Source organism: Lontra canadensis, unplaced genomic scaffold (assembly GCF_010015895.1).
Source record: "Lontra canadensis isolate GAN:19392208 unplaced genomic scaffold, GSC_riverotter_1.0 scaffold69, whole genome shotgun sequence".
Classification (NCBI taxonomy): Eukaryota; Metazoa; Chordata; class Mammalia; order Carnivora; family Mustelidae; genus Lontra; species Lontra canadensis.
The window spans coordinates 5,188,460-5,206,618 of NW_022631063.1; the positions used below are offsets into that span (position 1 = coordinate 5,188,460).

An 18,159-nucleotide genomic window follows, 5' to 3' on the forward strand; every position below is an offset into this window, starting at 1 on the left:
TGTTATTGATGTGAAACGGCCATCATCTCTTTTCTGAGTTCATTTTCACTTGCCTATACTACAGTTTCTGTGTTTTCAAGACTTTCCTTTCCTTCTTTTTTCTTTTTTAACAGACTTATTGAGATAGAAGTTGTGTACCGTAAAAGCCACACATCTTAAGCGTACAATTCGGTGGCTGTGTAGTGTCTTTACAAAGTCGTACGGTGTCACTGCTATCCAATTTTACGACATTCCCTGTCACCCCCAAGATAAACCTTGGACTCATTAGCAGTCTCAACATTCCTTTTTGTGCCATATTTTCACACTCAGGGTTTGATCTTCATCTTCTCACAGGAATGTCTTTATTTTCTTTCCCCCATACTTACACCGTCCTGAGTAGCTCTTTGCTTATTAATTTTGGAGTCCTGGAAGCCTGTACTCTTCTGAGGTTGCTTGGTTTGGTTTGGTGTTTTCTTTTCTAAGTGGCTTAAGTGGGAAGGAGCAGATGGAGCCCCCAAAATTTTGGAAGTAATCAGTGCAACACAGGGCTTAGGCGACTGCTTTTATGTGAAAATGAAATGAATCCATGTCAAGAATGTGAGGTCTTCCTGACCACTCCCACGGCTGTCCCTCACGTGGACCATGAGGAAGCTGCAAGCCAGTACACATCTTTCTGGGTATAGCTGCTGTCTCAAAAACCCAAATGCAAACATTAGCACTCTGTAAAGTTATGTGGATTTGAAACAATCCCTAGACAATTTTAGGTTGATAGAAAACATTTTTGACAGTTTGTGACAGATATAATCTGACATCTGTGTGTTTTAGACTCTTTAAAGGTGACCCATAATTATTTTCTAGCAGACTAAACATTTTTCATCAGAGAAATGTCCACATTGCAAAGCATTTCTCCTGTAAGTGCTTTAAACCTACCTTTAGCTTTCTGCTGTGTACATAATTCTTCAAGGTCGTAGATTTCTATTGACAGCCCCAACCTAACCTAGATTTCTATCAACAGATAAGTTTGTGATCAAAAGTGTGTCTCATATTGTAATTTAATTGTGTATGTTATTTTTTAATAGTATTTTTTAATGACTCCTACAACTTAAAGTAACATCATGCAAACAGGAATCCAGAGTGATGGTCAGGCCTGCTGGCTCCAAAGCCAGACAGCCCAGGTTAGAATCCTCTGTTTTAGCCACCTGATCTCTGTAAAATGAGGATGAAGTAGCGGGTGTGTTTTAAGAATAGAATAAGCTGCTCCATGTAAAGCTGTTAGTAAAATGTCTGGCATATATGAATTGTTCAATAAACACCAGCTATTATCATCAGCAATATTTTTGCTAAAGCTAAGAGAGCATAATCAGGTGGTAATTATTCTCAAAGGAAAATATGATCCATAAATATTTTACATATATGTAAAAAGACAAAGAAGGATAACATTGCTCTATGCCTCACAACTCACACACTTCAATTTATTTTTTTTTTTCCTAGTTCTTTGGCCCTTGGAGACAGAATCATTTCCTAGGAGCTCATTAAGTACTTAAAGATTAGTTTACAATTAACATCTCTCTGAATGCTTTGGGCATCTGTTGTTCTGAAGTAGTCAGTAACTTTAGTGCATATTTTAAAAATTATAATAACAGGTCTCCTTCTGAGGAAAAAGTGCTTAACCCCCCACTCTAGGCAATGACAAGATGAGGGGGATCTCTGGGAAAGCCACAGAGGGGAATGTGTATAAGACATACTTTGCACAGGTTCACTGCCGCCCCGGGATGCCGTTATGAGTAAAAGCACGTTTTTTCAAGTGGGAGCAAATGAATAACATAGCATTTGCTTTTGAAGACTGCTTTATTCACCGCTTTATTGTGACATGATGTACTGAGAGGAAAATATAATTAATATATGAATTGAATCAGGCAAGAAAGAAAAAAGCCTACCCTACTTGAATAAATGAGGAAAAGAGAAAGAGTTGAGGCAGTGTTAATTTTTTCCATCTCTGCAAGTGCTATAGCCTCTCAGCTAGCTTTAGTTGATGTGTGGAAGGGAGAGGAAAACATTTGTAAGGGGTAGAACCTACCTTGTGACATTTTCTAGTTTGTGCTTCAAAACAATGAAGGTAAAATACATTCCTCCAATTGTCTGAATAAAATATAGTAAGTGCTTTTTTCAACATCAATGATAATATGTACAAATACTAAGAAATAAGGGGCCCCTATTTGCCAGAGAACCATTTCTTTCCTTGACACCAGCCAGGCAATCAGCCTGACCTTTCTCCAGATAGACCAGTGAATGCACATAAATTTCCCACTGGCCAAACCATTTAAACCATCTTCTACAACTCTTTCTCAGTGCCTATTGTGAGTGAGCTTTGGTACTGAAAAGAACACAGTAAGATTAATTTTTGAATGCTGAGTCAGAATCAGAAGACCAAGAGTTTGCTAAATAAAGCAACCAATAAAACAATGGCCTCGACCAACTGAGGTCTATAACCCACTAAGAGCCAGGCCTGTACAAGCTGGTTTATCAGAATTTGGTTCACTTGAGTTATTTATTAATCAAAACATCCCAGTTCCTGGTACCATACAGCAAACCAGCTTTGCCCTACACTAACAGCTCGGTTTCCTTTTTAGTTCAATAAGTAGAAATGCAAACTTTGATCCAGTTGTGGGTTTGGAGATGCACACTTGATAAACTGAATTTTTCACCTCTACTTTTACATTCAAAACTATCTGTGTTATGTTCATGATTGGACGTTTCATTGCTGCTTTCCACACCTGTGCCCTGGCCACGGCTGCCTTGCCATCTTGCCACCGGTGACCTTGCCATTAAATCAATCTCCACCTGTCTCTCTTCTTCCTATCCATGTCTACCTACCTCTGGTTCTGTAGGTCTTGACGGAAGCCCATACTTTTTTCTAGAGATATCAAATCGAAAAGAATTATATTTTGTAAAAACAATTCCTTGCTCAAGTTGCAAGGTAGATTAACCACAGTTAGTACTACTCACACCAACTACAATGAAGACAAAGGCAAAAACACAAACTAAACTCTGTAAGAAGTTGTATTTCTCTGGACAAAAGAAAGAAAGGCTTTTCCTATGGGCCCCCCAAACCCTGATTCCATTATGGCCTGCATGAGCCTGGTTCATCTAGAAATGTGCCCCACCCTCCTTATGAAGCCCCTATTCCATGCTTCCACCCGAGGTTTCCTGTTTGGGGGTGCAGCAATGCAGTGGTGGTGGGTCTCCAATGAGTCCTCTGTCCACCAGTTTCTGCATCACCCCCAACCTGAAGCAGGACGGCTTTTCAGAGCCCTTGACTTGTCCCCTCCTACCTCTTTCTTCTCTGATGAGATAAGGATTTAGAATGAAACCATTCACCCTATGAGGCTGAGACACGGACGGAGTCTCTGAGGGAGCTCAGGTCCCCTGAGTCACTTAGGCCCTCAGTAAGCTTAGACCCTTAAGTGTAAATTAATAAAGGAACTCCCCAGGCAGCCCAGGTCATTCTGATTAAGTTGTTCTGGCTTGCGGTCAGGGATGGGGGAATGGTACAGCTCTCCGGGTCTATGGAGAACAGAGAAAACAAAAGCATAAGGAAATCATAGTGAATATAATAAATGTCTGTCAGCCAAACAACCAATTTACTGGTACCCCAAACCCTGTTAGCTCCTTTGTTAATTTCAGACACTCTCAAAATACTGTTATTTGTATATATACAGTTATATTTCAATATTAAAATTAAACTAAATAATGGTATAAATGAACTAAGGAAAGATACATCAAAATTCTTAGAATTTTAGAATTAGAACAAAGATAAACTAAAAAGTGAATGAATTTATTAGTTTAGGCCACACTAATGTACCAATAATTAACTAAAACTGATACTTAACTTATTATTGTAATCTTTTATCAAAAAAGCTTTAATTTTATAGGATTATAACAGTCTGTACACCTAATGTCTCTTGAGTTTGTACCTTTGATATTTCTACACAGTTATTATTTTCTGAAAGACATGGGATTTAATTGCAAAGTGATCAACTTTATTAAATAACATAGTAAACCTGCTCATAGTCGTTTGGCTCTTCACATAACTAAAGCAATGTGTCCACTTCCCTCAAGACATGAGGTATGCCCATGAAGTACAATTAAGACTAATGTCTGTGATCTACCGACATCAACGGCATTACTTTGGAGCCACACACTGTAACTCTTAACGGTGGCTGTCCCCAGATGAAGTCGATGGTAATTATTTACTGCCTGCTGAGGTGTGACCATAAAGACTTCGTCATGGTCCCTTTGCAACTTCCAATTTCAGCTACTTTCTGCAGAATCGGTTAGTATGTGAGTTCTCCTGCTAGTGCAGAGAGGGATTCACTCCTACCTGCCCTGGGCAGCACTGCAGGACAATCCAGTGCATCATTAAAAAGGGAAACTCATTCTAAACCCTGGCAAAATGTTTGCCTTGGTCCTTTGTGGAAACTCTGTCCTCTTGATGAAATAACGCAGTCCTTCCAGTGTGTGCAATCAGCCTTGGCTCCTTTCCTATGCTGTTAATAACTAAATGAGCTAATCTGCCTGGTGACTTGGAGGGGGTGAGAAATATTATCCTACAAGGGTGCCCTGGCACTATTTCTCAGGCTGTCAGAGCCCGGGGGTTAGTACAAAAACCCGCTAAGTAAGACTGAGTTGCAAGCACAGGCACAAGTGCTTTCAAAAAATCCCAAACTGGTTGCTATTCTTTCTAAGATTCATCTTACTTGTGCTCCAAAATAGAATTTGTAGGAGCGATGTTTACCCCAATTATTGGAGTACCACTACCACAGCTTTTCTTCTTAACGGTACTGTGGGTTTCTGTAAACCTATTTGTTCTTATAGAACCCATTTCCAATTTCATTTGCAGAAGACAAGTGCACTTACAGATACCCCCTTCACTCCTTTCAAGGAAAATGAATTGGGATTGCTTTAGGGGAAAAGGAGTGGTATTGTTTGTTCTTATCTCAGGGCCCAGAGCTGTTGAGAGAGGGTCACCGAAACCCTTTCCCACAAAACACAAAATCACCGCCCAGAGTTTCCTGTTCCCAGGGATCCCCCAAAGTATCTGATGTTGATGAAGATGTAAAAGACAGACATTGGGACATGATGGAATTTTATGTCATCTTGTACTTACAGGAGGTGGGAGCCGTGGAGGGAAAGCTGGAGGAAGGAATGTGTTGATACAGCCCTTCCTTCAATTTGAAGTCTCATATTAAAGTGGAAATGTGCTCTTTGTATAATTATACTTAATAGAATTCTCAAATATAGAAACAATACACTATACTAATTAAAGGTGCTTTATTTTTGAATTGTTAGAATGGCAAGCTGCGGGATTTTAAGTTCACAGACTTTGCTAGTTTTTGAGGAGCAAGGAAAATTATAGCAAAAGAAACCTTAACGTAACAGAATCATTACGCTTATAAAACTTGTAGAAGGGGCAAAATGTTTTTTCCACAGTTAGTTTTATGAAAATGGGTGTTTTCTGTAAGCACTGACATAAGAATATTAGCTCTTTCTACTTCTTCTGGATCTAGTATTTCTCTAAATAAACCCATCCTCATGGGTCTTTGAAAATGATTAGATCGAGATACTTTCGTCTATTCTTTTGTATGTTCATTGATTAGTTTGTATAATTACAAACAAATTAGCATACTCCCCTCTCCACCCCACCCCCAATAACCTGGGAAAAAACAAGGCCTGAGAAAAGGAAGAGATGTTAAAACATTCTGTCTTCAGAACCATTCTATTGCAGAGATAACTGTTTGGAATATTGCTTGGGAAATTTATTTTTTGCAGTTTCTATGCAGATCTCAAGATCACTGCACATGGAATAAGATCACATCTTCCAACAGCCTTGTTCTTTATCCCTCTCTGCCCAGAGTCATCTACCATGGAAAGGAGCAACTTATTATCTCTGTAGGAGCCAGCTGAGGCTACTTCATTTCCTACCCCAGCAGGACAAAACACATTGTAGACCAGCCACCAAATTGATACCAACAGGGGGAGCCAAGTGCTCAATCTATCTTCCTTCCCCACCCTGGGGAAATACCAAGAGTGCTAAAGACATCGTCCTGCGTTTGAAATTCTTTTCTCTCTTCGGAGTACAAATCACAAAAATTTAATACTAGAATTCATATCACATGGTGTTCAGACACATTTTGGGGAGATCTGGGGGGAACTTTGATGAAGTCAGCCCTTTAGGTTGGGGTTCAGTTTGTGAGCCTTTTATCATAAATATTTTGTGCCATAATTCTACAAATATCAACAGCTCCCCCCAATTATATTGTCTTTTTTTTTTCTTTTAGAGGATTAAAAAAGGAATTTTCCTTTTTTCCGCTCAACTCCTTTTCCTTCATGCTCTTATTTTTCTAGACTTTTTCCATTACAGGGGGAGTTAAGATAATGACAAAGTATACCATCAAGTCTGGTAATAGAAAACAGACAAAGAAGCGAAGCAATAATTTGCAGGGAAGAAGGAATGTGTAAAAACTATGCATGAGAGAATTGCAGACACATAGAGATCTACGTTTTCTATATCAGAACCAAATGCAAATATGTTTGTGTGTGTGTATATTGTTGTTGTTGTTGTTTTTCAAAATGTGACTTCGCTGTGAACCCTTGGCTGCCACAAGGCAGTTATCCCTGTGGTAACTTTTCTCTACACCTCCTGCTTAAAACCTAAAAAGCAAGAAGGACCGTGAGGCCCTGCTTTTATGGTGCGTATTAGCACTGAAAATCAAAATCAAAGGAGCTTTGACCTTTCTGCTCCACGGGAGGTTTCTGTCCTCCCTGAGCTCGCCTTAGGACACCTCTGTTACCGTTTCACAAGTGTATCACCCCAGCCAAATGCAAATATGTTGATTTCTTCCTATAAAAACAGTGGTGAAACAGAGAATATCTTTTCACACAAAATGCAAGTTAAATCATTTAATAATCATGGGCTCTGTGTTTGACACTTACGTTCAATATAATCTCTCTTATAATCTTGAGATAGGAGATCAAGTATTTATCTGAATATTTGAAGTAAGTTGTAAAGACCTATCATTCCTTTTTATCAATGCCTGTTTGAATCTCATCTGATCTGATCCATCCTTAAAAAACAAACCTGATCTTCAGTTATGAGCCTCCAGCAGGTGGGTAGGTTTTCTGTCGCTTACAGTGCACCGGTATTTATTAGCTTAATTGGGAGAACTTCTATTACAGATCAGAGAGTATGTCTTTAAATGTCATCTGATATTTTTTATAAGTCTGTAGGAGTTAAATGGCTCAATTTTTTTAATAATTGTTGATTTTTTTATGTAAAATGAAACTACATAAGCACATACTTAAAGCAAATAGTCCTTGGTCCTTTTTAGTAAGAACCTCTTTTCAATTTTGAGACCTCTTAAACTTCTGGCATTGATATTTTGTATTTGTCAAACCTTTGCATTGATTACCAATATTAAATTGATAGAAAAGATGTTTCACTGAATCACTAGCCCTAAAAGAATGAAAAAAAAAATGTGTAGTTACCTGGTATAATAGTGAAAAAGATATTGTAGTGAAAGACCCAGTGATTTTTCAAGAGTTAAGACACAATACAAATTGGTGTACATGATTATTAATTTTAGGGTTCTTTGAAGGACTCTCAGAATTGTGCTGTTCTTCAAGATATTTAACTGGTTGAGGATAATGTCTTTCCTTTTCTCTTGTCTCTACCTTAAACACACTCTAAGCACATAATAAGAGCACATAGAATATGTCATTTACTGCCTTTAGGTGTTAAAAACATTGGTTCAGGGACGCCTGGGTGGCTCAGTTGGTTAAGCAGCTGCCTTTGGCTCAGGTCATGATCCCAGCTTCCTGGGATCGAGTCCCACATCGGGCTTCTTGCTCAGCGGGGAGCCTGCTTCTCCCTCTGCCTCTGCCTGCCATTCTGTCTGCCTGTGCTCACTCTCTCTGTCAAATAAATAAATAAAATCTTTAAAAAAAAAATTGGTTCAAAATAGCTGGCTGATGGAATTCTTTTAAAGATTTTATTTATTTATTTGACAGAGATCACAAGCAGGCAGAGAGGCAGACAGAGAGAGAGGAGGAAGCAGGCTCCCTGCTGAGCAGAGAGCCCGATGTGGGACTCCATCCCAGGACCCTGAGATCATGACCTGAGCTGAAGGCAGAGGCTTAACCCACTGAGCCACCTAGGCGCCCCTGGCTGATGGAATTCTTATGAAAACATTATATTCATGGTGTATGTTTGGTATTTTTAAAATTTGTGTATCATTCTTCCTTCAATCCCTTTTGTGTATAATCAGCATGTAGATTTTAAGAACAGTAGAGTTATAAGGAAATGAGGTTTTATACAAGTGTGAAGCACCTTGTACATTTCCTGACATGTACAACACTCAATCCATGGTAGCGCCTCATCTCTATCTCCTTCAGTGCTTCCCCACTTTCTGTCGCAGCAGATTACAAATGAGGATTCTAAGTGAGGCTGAAATTAGTTGTAACTTATTTACCTGATTTCTCACTTGAATTGATGACAAACTCCAGCTATAATCTAATATCCCTGTCTGCCACTTCAATCTCTTTTCATTCCTCATGTTGCTAGTAGATACATTCACCAGTGAAACCGCAATTAGTTACCCTTTTATTTTCCCCCATTTTTTCTTATTTTGAAGAAAACCCAAGTGATCAGAATAATTCATTTGTAGCCATAATTGATGATTACACTGCCTTGTTTGCACAGATAATCTTGAAATGGTTGCATCGGAGCCAAATCTATTTTATTGTGTTCCTTCCCTCTGTTTGGATTTTATATAAAGATTTAAAATGTCATTCCTCCCAGTGAACAAGACTGATGTTTACAGAGACACAGAGGGACAGTAAAAGGAGGAGGAAAGTTTGTATAACAGGAACTCTTTCCAACCTCTTGGCAGACCAATTGTACTATCTCTAAGTCTTCCTACATGTCCTTGTAGTATCACATGGAACATATATTGCCAAGAAATAGGCCCAAATCAATTCCATTATAAGACATGAACAGTGTTTCCTACTATGTTATCTGTTGTCAAAAATAAACACCTTTACTTAACGTTTTTAGCTGGTTTCCGTTTAGTTAAGAAGACCTCAGTGTTCATGAATTACACTGTTGTAACAAGGGTAATAGCCACTTTTCACTCTTTTTGACATTCAAAACTCCTTCTTTACTTGGGAATGCCTCTTTCCAATGAGGCAGAACCAGCCTCCATGAGGAGAAGCTGCAAATACCACACACTCTCTCCTAGCCTTCCTGGCAACGAGGACTCAGATGTATGAACTAGATTGTACCAATCAGATACCCCCAAATCAGACTTTGCGTAAAGAAATGATGAAATGACATGAGAAGCAGGGACCACGTGGAATTAATCTTAATTATGGCTGGTGGCAAGAGATTAGCAACATCCAATCTCAAGAAGTAACTATTCTAGAAGCAACATCCATTATGTAGTTTTGATAATTTTGGCAATGAACGTGTCTGGTGTTCAGTGACAACAGCATGGGTGCATTCACCGGATGGCTCTGCAGCATTACTCAGCTCTGTTACTGACTACAAAACCTCCAGGTCTTGTTTTCTGAAGTCTGGAGATTCCATGAATTCCATTCCCCACCTCTGCCACTCAGTTTCTCTTTAACAAATTATCTTTCCTGTTTAAATTGCTCAGATTCTGATGTTTGAAACTGGGAGATGTGACTGGATAAAAATATATATATATATATAGGTAATACATAAATCTTAACATTCTTAACTTATTGTCTAAATGATAGTCATACAGTAGGATCTTTAGGAAAGAGCAAGTGTGAGAAGAAATGTATAATTGTGGATTAAATCACTGTGAACTGACTGTTCACTAGGTATGAGTTCATGAAAGATGGACTGAATAGGTGATCACAAAGCCACACTCTGGCCATGTCTCTCTAGAGTATTTCCACGTCCTAGCAGCCAGAACGATTTGGAAGAGTCCTAATGTGCACAGGCAGCTTTTTGCTTCTCTCACTTTGAATAAATCCCCCCAAATCCACTACTTCTCTGGTGGAAAAAAAAAAAATATGTATTAGAACTTGTTTCCTTAGTTTCTGGGCTTAGTTCTATAATGAAAAATTCATGGTAAATTTCAATAGTAAAATTCATAGAGCCATAGACAAAATACTTTCATCCCATCTTTTTTTTTTTTTTTGCCTTGCTTACCTTGTAAATAGCTGACACAAAGTAAGTGTGCAATGGATATCTGTTACGTAAAGATAGCAAACACTAATGTAATACTTATGAGCCAGGTGTTCACTTATATTAACTTACTTCCTCCTCATAATAACCTTCTGACACAGGCACTATTATTATTCCCTGATTAATCCTTTTTATTGGTGGGGGAGGGTGGAGAGGACAAGAAATGGACATGTTGAAGGGTTAAGTAACTTGCCCAAAGAAAGTGAGCAAAATGATCCCAACTTAAGAAGGTTGCTTCTGGAGTCTATGCCTTGTATTTTTTTAATTCGGCTGATAGTCATTAAGCACTCACCATATGTTAGGAACAAAAATTCAGTGATGTGTATATTATTTTGCCCTCAAGGAGCTCACTATATCAGAGAAATAGACATATAACAAATAATTAAAGCACAATTATTCTATGATAGAAAATATAAATGAGATTTGTTGGGACACCAGGAGGTGATAAACTTTACTCTGAATGAAAGAGGGCCAAGGAAGACATCTAAGAGCAGAGAATGCTCCAGCTGAGACTTGAAATAATTTTTCATGAATACAGAATTACATTCTAGGCAAGAGGAGCACTTTATACAAAAGGTAAAATAGTATATTTGTGAATACAGTGAGGCAAAACTGCGGTATGAAGCTGGAGATGTAAGCAAAGCCCAGATAATAAAGAAAACTCTATGTTGTGTTAAAGAACTGTTATTTTATTCGAAGGCAATCAGGAGCCATTGAAGAAACTTAAACAAGAGAGTAAGATGAATAGATCTGCACTTAAGAAAGATGTTTCTGGCTCTATAGTGTTGAAATAAAGGGGGTCAATTAAGATGGAAGAAGTAGAGTTAGGAGACTATTGAAATAGATTATACAAGGACTTACATGGGTCAGAAGTTTAGTGTAAAGACAGCATTGACTTGAGAGATAATTAAACATAGAATTAGTAGGGCTTAAAAATCTATTGGATATTGGTAATATAGGGTGGTAATAAAGAGGCAGAATTCTTCTGTTTCTCTATTTTGGTTTGCATTAATTAACATAAGATACAGGTAGCCTCTGGTTTTCTTTTTCTTTAAAATATTTTCATTCTTCTTACAAGCTTTTTATCTGTCATTTCAGTGTTCCTTGAGACTCAAAGTTTTATTCTCTTTTATTGTGCTTTTATGTTTATTTATATCCTTGTGGCACTTTGGTTTTAAGATGCTTTATGTCTATGTTGGATTGAAATATTGTATACGTATGTGTATCTTTAACACACATCTACATAAAACTTCCAGAGGGCATCCTTTACTGCAAATTGAATGTTTTTATGTATCCTGCTTTTTTAGTTTGTCAAATAAATATTGTTATTTATATAACTAATATGTTTGATGGCCCAGTTGAGAGTACATCTTTTATATGTTCTTTTTATGAATCTTCAGCATTTTTGGACACAGGGATATGACTCTATCAATAATATTTTTTGAAACGAAGAGGACAGTCAGAGTTCTAGCCGTTAAAGCTGGCATTGTTTATTCAGAAATCTCTCTTTGAAGTCAAATATGTTTACTTTCAAATCAAGTATTTTTTATTAGAAAAGATAAGTTTTGTAGTAGCTAAACATGACCAAAGCCTAATTATTTTCAGTGAAAAAAAAAGTTGTAATTAAATGAATGATAATACTTCTCCCAGAGATTTATGTAATAAAACTACATAATTCATGTACCTGTATTTATTACAGATCTTGCCTCAAGAGAATTTCAAGCTGAGCTTTTTTATTCCATTAAATATATATGAATACTTTTTTTTGTATTGCTCAAATACAGAGATAGATGGATAGAGAGATGATTGACAGGCATTTAAGTAGATTGAGATTTAATTGTAGAAACTTTAATTAAAACAATACTGACAATGCCTCGCACGATGTGATGGAGATAGTTGTTTGGTCCTTAGGAGCTGTTGCTTGAATAAATGAATAGGTGAAGCTGTATAGCATCCCTTATGTTGAGGGATGCAATGGCCTCAAAGGAAAATGTCACCACCTTACGTTTTTAAGCTTCTTTTAATGTTTTGCACCATCAGTCTCTTTGGATCTGACAAGTCAACTAGTACATGCTCATAGCTTTACTATTGAGCCAAATGAAACTGGAGGCTTCACTTTTGAGTATATTGAGTTAGACAAAGAGTCGGGACTTGCAACTGCCTTGATTCTTCTTTCCCCTTGATAGCTTTCCCTATTTGTATAAATTAAAAATTAGGATAAAGTATTGTCTTTTCGTTGTCATCATAAATATCTCAACTTAATTTATGTCATAGTAATTCTGCTTAATGCATTCTGCTGTTTCTAGATGATGCTTGACAACACTTCAATTCCATCAACTCAATGAATACTCATTCACTAAAAAGAAATACAAACTAGTCTGTTTAATCCATGAGGAGTTTTTTTTTTTTTTTAAGATTTTGTTTATTTATTTGAGAAAGAGAGAGAGCAGGAGCAGGGAGGAGGAGCAGAGGGAGAGGGAGAAGCAGACTCCCCGTTGAGCAGGGAGCTCGATGCAGGCCTCGATCCCAGGACCCTGAGATCATGACCTGAGCTGAAGGCAGATGCTTATCCAACTGAGCCACCCAGGCACTCCAGCACCATGAAGATATTTTTATAAAAAGCCTATTTGAAAATATATTTTTTTATTTTGAAAGGTTCTTTCCCTTTGTGTATGTTTGTTGTCTTTGTGCATGTTTTGGTTTCTTGGTACAGGCTTCTCCTCCCTCTAATGATGCCAGTTACTCCTTATAGCATCGCCGCACTGCCCATATTCATTCAAAGATGTCCTGATCCCTAGCAATGTTTTCAAGAGGGCTCTTTCTGAGAACTTTGTAAAGTGATTGACATGTTATTGTTATACACATCAGCTTCAGTAATTTCACCAACCAATTATGAAATGTTCAGTATCAAAGACTGTTAGCTAAAATACTAAAAAAACGTAGAATTATGTGGGAAAAATTTAGACTCTCAATTTTTAAACTAGATTTAAAATTATAAAATGTTCATACTCTTGGAAAAAAATATGACTATTTGCCCATGCACTTACTCCTTGATATTTAAGGCTGCCGACAGGGGGGTGGGGGTGGGGGGGGAGTCATCTACTATCTGCCAGGATGCTAAAACTGAGATTTGAGGATGCATGACTTCAGTTAAATGAGAGATTGATATCGTCAAATAATGACTGTGAAATGTGATAAGTAGGTAATAAAGATTTGTACTGACAGGATGGAAATACAACAACAACAAAATAAGCAGGAATAGATGACTATAGAAAAGTCAGGAAAGGTTTTATTTTATTTTTTTTTAAGATTTTATTTATCCATTTGACAGACAGAGATCACAAGCAGGCAGAGAGGAAGGCAGAGAGCGAGGAAGGGAAGCAGGCTCCCCGCTGAGCAGAGAGCCCGATGTGGGGCTCGATCCCAGGACCCTGGGACCACGATCCGAGCGGAAGGCAGAGGCTTTACCCCACTGAGCCACTCAGGTGCCCCTCAGGAAAGGTTTTAAATAGAAAATAGTTTTTGAGCCATGATTTCAAAAATGTATAGTAAATGTAGAAAAGCCTTAACCTGAAGCTCAAACCCTAGGGAAATCAAATTTTATATTGTAAATTTTCAAAGAAAATTTTTTAAAAAATAAAGAAAGCCCATGGCCAAAGAAACAGGTTTGAATTTGAATATATCCAAATCTAGAGAAATACAATACATTAACCAGAAATTGTTATGTTCATCACTTTAAAAAAAATTGCTTATTCTTTCAAACTTTGAATCTGCTGACAGTTTTGCTAACATAAATAGCACATTTTTTGGTATTGTTTATGTCTGTTTGACAAAGATGCAAATAGCATTAATATATCATAACTATTCCTAGTTTTATTAAAAATGAGATTAGTGACAGGTAAAATAGCTGTATTATTGGCATTGAGCATGTTTTTTCCACTCTAGGGAGGCAGTTACTCCATATTATTCTACCAAATTTTTATCACATTTTTTTTTTCTATTGGGTATACGTCCAAAAGTCACAATAACAGTGAGTCACCATAAAAAATAAATAATAAATAAAAAATTGGTCCTATTCTTTCCTTACTTGTTATGCTACAATGAGTTTGAATTTTTATTGGTAGAAATATACAATGCCTTTTCCGGTACTGATAATAACAATGACAAGTTGGGTAGGCAGAACATGAAGTCTTTTCTGTGCTGGAGAAATCTCCTTAGAAATATATATCAAGGGCACCTGGGTGGCTCAGTCGGTTAAGCATCTGTCTTCAGCTCAGATCATGAGCCCAGGGTCCTGGGATTGAGTCCTGCATCAGGCTCCCTCCTCAGTAGGGAACCTGCTTCTCCCTCTGCCTGCTGTTCCCCTGCTTGTGCTCTCTCTCTGATGAATAAATAGATAAAATTGTTTAAAGAAAAAGAAGTATATATCAAGGATAGATTTTTGTAAGATACTTGTCTAACATATGAGCTGACATCAGATTGGTAAGAACTATATAAGCATCATATTATTTTGAGATTATGCCACATTCTCTCTGTTAGACTCCATATTAGAGCACATATATCATCTGTTTCTCTTTCTATAAATGGGTGAATGAGATGAAAAAAAAAAAAAAAGAGTTTCAGTGTGATTTAGTGACTTACCCAAGATTACAACATACCTCATAGAGGAGCGAGTTAATATAAAATCCCGTTTCTGACTCCTGGTTGATCCAACTTGTAAACAAGACTGCATTTTGTCTCTTGCAGCCTGAGCTATATTTGAATTTAATATTCAAGAACCAATTTTATTAATATTTTTGTGTGAATTTATGTATAGTGTTCTTGCCAGAATTCTTTTATTACATCTTATTCGTGTAATTTGATTTCTCTTGAGCATTATGATGATCCGTCCTTTTACCTAACCCTGTTCTTTGTAGACACCAGCAACTGAGAAGAGTGAAAGTCAGATTTAAAATCCAAGCTCAATTATCATATGGTTTTGCTTATTTGTGGAGCATAAGAAGTAATACGGAGGACATGGGGAGATGGAGAGGAGAAGGGAGTTGGGGGAAATTGGAGGGGGAGATGAACCATGAGAGACTACAGACTCTGAAAAACAATCTGAGGGTTTTGGAGGGAACAGGGGTGGGAGGTTGGGTGAGCCTGGTGATGGATATTATGGAGGGCACGTACTGCATGGAGCACTGGGTGTGGTGCATAAACAATGAATTCTGGAACACTGAAGTTTTTAAAAAAAAAAACTTAAAAAAATAAAATAAAAATTTTCACAAGTTCAAAAAAAAAGAAACATTCAAGCTCAACTAGTTGCAAAATATGAAACACCATAACAATAGAAATAAAATCTTGGCATATTTTAAGAGACTTTATATAAATTACAGCAACCTGGGGGAAGGAAAATTGATGTGTTGACACTAACATACCAAACTCACATAGCAATTATAGTTCTGTTGAGTAATAGCACAAGTAGAAATGCTAGCCAAATTTATGTACCCTGGTACTGTTCATGTTGTGTCATCTCTTACAAGAAAATATATTTAGATATGATAGGCATGGATTGTTTTTACTCAAGTAGATACACATTCAGTAGAAAGTGCCCAGAAAATAACTTTCAAAATATGTCAAAAATACGTTTATTTAGTTTTTTACTCCCAACATTTGCATTTGTCTTTCTCAATGTACAGATTCAAATCACTAACTCTATTCTTTCAGTCTGATAATAAGCAACAAGTGTAAGAAACTAGAGTTTCTATAGGTTCCAGGCAGGCTTTTTTTTTTTTTTTTTTAAATACCAACTTGTGTTACTTAGCGAATGATGGGAATAGTGACCAGCTGAAAAGTACATGTCCCAGGTAAAAATGTTGGCCACTACTTTGTTCCAGCAAGAAACTGACTCACATGTTGGAATAGAAACCCAGGACTGTCAGATCTTTAAAGTTTATAAAAGCAGGCAGAAGTCTTTATTTCTGTAAGTATTAACTAATTCTAAATTTAAAAACACCAACTGGACCAAATAAGCATGTCTCTGTGCCATAGCTTGTCCCATGGAACTGTAAATAGAGGCACGATTCTGTAGTAATGATCATGGTGCACTTCAGTAAGAACCTTCATACGGTCAGGTTCCCACTGCCCTTTGTTCTTTCATTGTCTGTTCAATCAGCATCATAAGAAGGCCATAGAATATGTCCATCGTATCTTTATAGATGGAAAGGCTTCTCAGTTATAAACAGTTGTCACGGAAAAAATTTTTATTTGTGCTCATGCATTTTCAGTGATTGTTATTATTCCCTACAGCCTAATGTTACTGATACCCTTAAATAAAATTTGATTATGCAAAGCTTCCTATTAAATCAAACTTTGGTTATTTGAACTTAAAGGAAAGGATATGGATTATTTATTTTCTGTACTCCTTCTTGAGAAAGTAGAGTACACGACTTGCTCATTGTTTCATCTCATTTCCAGGACACTCTCCAGCAAATAGAAGATTCAATGAAAATAATTTATTAATAGAAGTTTGCTAATTTAGTCATCCACTCATTAAGTAAATTTTTCCTTGGCACAAATGTATGCCAAGCATGTTATTAAAAATGATTTTATATATGTGGATTATTAATTCAGGCCTGAAAACCATTCTGCTTCAAGGGGAAAAAATTACACTGGTATTCAATTTAATGAGATACAGTCCACATTTTTTCAGCCTTATTGAGGTATAGTTAACAACATTATAAGACATTTAAAGTATACATTATGGTGATTTGAAATATGTATACATTGTGAAAGGACTTCTAGTTAACTAATACATCCAATGAAATATAATCTACATTCTAAAATATAAACCTACATTTTGCCTTCAATTCTCTGTAGAACTTTTAGGAAGATGCCAACTGTTTTTCTTAAGTCTCCTTCCTAGAAAAGTATAAGATCAGATCGAACTATATATCTCTAAGCAGATGTCTGATGGCTGCTTGGTTAACCAGAAATTATACCCTGTATACTGAATACCCTTAGGGGGGGGAAAGTCACACACTACAAGGCCACTAACTAAAAAAAATAAAAACAAAAAATCAAGGTCTTGTTAATCAATTTTAAATTTATTGTTGGTTTAAAGGACTAGAATTTGACAGCTCAAAACTATTTAACTTTGTGTAAAAAAAAAATTAGTGCTCCTATATGATGAATAATAATGACATTTGCTCACCTGACTATTCTCTACAAAGGCAAATTTTTAAAAAATCATATCTCAAAAATAGTGTTTGATGGTAAAATAGATGAAAGTGAATGCCCAACTTCAAACAAGTTCAGTTTCATGGGTTCTTGAAGAGTAATCTCTTCATATCCTTATTTTTTGATGTTAAGATTTTTAACAATATGCCAACTGACTCATCATATCAATCAATCAATCAATCAGTCAGTCATATACTTGTACCAGATCACAGTCTCTAGTAACAGCAGGACTGGATGACCAAAATAAAGAGGAGCTTCAAAGCATCCAAATCAGCCAGGGTCACCTGTACTAACTTGAATAAAATCAAAAGTAGCCCCATGTGTGAAAAGAGAAATACACATTAACATAATATGGTCTGTTTATGTTGGTTATAGTCTTCATCTGAACTCTGGATGTGTCATCAAACTAGATGGCCAACTTGAAGACTGCAGTGTCTCTGTAACATGAAAAGTTGGCTTGTAAATAACAAAATACATTTTTTTCATCAAGGATTTGCATTTTCTTTTTGAGGTTCATCTTTCATACATTGTAGTTCACTAAGGGTAGTAGGCAGAATAATGGTTCCTGAAGATATTTATGTCCTAATTCCCAAAATCTGTGAATATGTAAGTTACATGCAAAGGAGAATTAAGATTGCAAATAAAATTACAGCTGCTAATCAGCTGACCTTCTGACAGAGAATCCT

At 36.8% G+C, this 18,159-nt stretch overlaps 1 protein-coding gene across 3 annotated transcripts in view; it reads left to right on the plus strand.

The window, feature by feature from the left end:
- The window catches only part of XIRP2 (xin actin binding repeat containing 2), a 73,810-nt gene that overhangs the window by 33,722 nt on the left and 21,929 nt on the right, over positions 1-18,159 (plus strand). The gene's annotated exons all lie outside the window — the stretch shown is intronic.